Genomic DNA, 1,981 nt, shown 5'->3' on the forward strand with positions numbered 1-1,981 from the left:
CTGTGGCCCTGGGTCTTTCTCTGGCCACTCTCTTCCCTCCATCCCCACTGTGCCACTTGAGGGAACATCCATCAGATGGCCGAGGGGCGTCTGGAGCTGTCCCCAGGTCCCCAACTTCTGCCTCGTGTTTTCCACGACTTTGCCCTTTAGGACGAATCCCTTGCACGGCCCCTGGCCCCATCTTCCAGGGTGCTGATTTGCTCTTCAGATGTCTCCTCTCCGCTTCCAGCCCATCTATTTTAAATTTCCGAGATCTCTAATTAGTTCTTTTATATAAAAGCCCATTCTTGCTTCACGGATCCGATAACCCCTCTTATCTCTCTAAAGGTAGTAATTATACGTCTTTTAAAGGCTCCTCTGTTGACTCGATCGCGGCGCTCCCCGGTGTCAGGGCTCCTGTTTCTGAGATGACGGCTCTCTTTTCTGGGGTTGCTTTGTCTCACATGCCTGGTCATGTGGGCAGTGTGCCTATTTCTGCACTAAAGTCCCCGTTTGTCTGTCCGCCGCGGCTGTGTCTGTTTCTGAGGCTCTGACGGAGATGGGGAGGTCCGCGCACCCAGGCGCGGTGGGCGGAGAAGTGCTCCCGTGGGCTGGGGGCCTCTAGCTTCACTGAGCTCGGTGGTATCCTGGTCTCCGTCCTGCTGTGGTGACCACCCTTCGCTTGGACCTGGGGACTCAGGGACTCTCAGCCGTGCACGGCGGCAGGAGACGAGTACCCTGACCACTGCCCTGCCCCACCACTGTGCCTTACCTCCCTGGCTCGGGATGGAGGGGGGTGGCCTCCAGCCACGTCTGCAGCCACCCACGCTGGGCATCTTGGGGGACGTGGTTCCCCCCGATTTGGTTTCCTTGAGTCTTTTTCTGTGATTCCTACAGAATTCTGATGCTCTGAAAAGACTCCTTATTTACAGCCAATTTTATTATGTTTTTTTTTTTTTTTCTTTTAAAAACATTCTTCTGACACCTGGTAGGATTTGGGGGATGGCATATTTAGTTACCCATTTGGCTGAGGGCCCCGGTATGTTATAAAACACCCCTGAAGCACGTGTCCGCCCCGGATGCCCAGCAGACCCCTCTCCAGGGCAGTGGAGGCCCCCCCGGGACAGTCCGGCACAAGCACCAGCTAACCTACACACGCAGCGTCTCTTTTCTGTGGATGAGCCTTTCAGACCGAGACTAAAATTTGCGTCCGCACGGCATTCTGAGGTTGCACAACAGAAAATAACCAAAACGCTCAAGCTGCAGGGCCTTCCTCTGAGCAAAGGATGCGGATCTCCTGACTGACGGAGGCTCTGGCCCCCCTGGACCTCCTTTGCCCCTTAAGGTCAGTTGGTCTTGGTTCCCAAAGACTGGCCTCCATGCAGAGCTGTGGTCAGTGCCAGCCAAGGGGGCGACCACATCAGCCCCCGGGGGTGACTGACACCGGGGACGCCGCAGGCCCCTGGAACGGACCTAGCGCCCTGCGCGGTGACCATACCGTGACATCAGCCGTCCCAGTGCCGTGGGACTTCGGACGCAGACCTGTTGTCCAGGAACGATGCAGGCCTTTGGTAGTGACACCCTGCACAAAGCCAGCCCTTCCGCTCCAGATACTGACCAAGCGCCACCGAAAGATGTCCCCCCCCCCCCCCCCCGCGCCCTCCAGCTCACACGGCCCCCTTGCCTCCCACTCACGTCAGATCTATGTCCTGGTGGCTTTAATTCGCCTTCCCCCGCCCAGTGCGTTACTGGGTGAGTCTCTCCCTAACTCGATCAGCTGCGGGAAAATTGGATCAGGGTGGGCAGGTCGCTGTCCCCTTCTGGCCACGTGAATGTCAGACGCCCCCAGGCATGGAGACCTGCTCCTTTCGGTAGCTTCCTCTTTGAAAAGCAGATGGCGAGCCTTGGGCTTTATTGAATTTGTGTTTATGTATGTGATGCATTTGATTGTAGCCTGCGGGCGGCTGCCTAGTCCCAGCGCAAATTTGGCCCATCAGCCAGG

The sequence above is a fragment of the Leopardus geoffroyi genome, chromosome D4 (assembly GCF_018350155.1).
Source record: "Leopardus geoffroyi isolate Oge1 chromosome D4, O.geoffroyi_Oge1_pat1.0, whole genome shotgun sequence".
NCBI lineage: Eukaryota > Metazoa > Chordata > Mammalia > Carnivora > Felidae > Leopardus > Leopardus geoffroyi.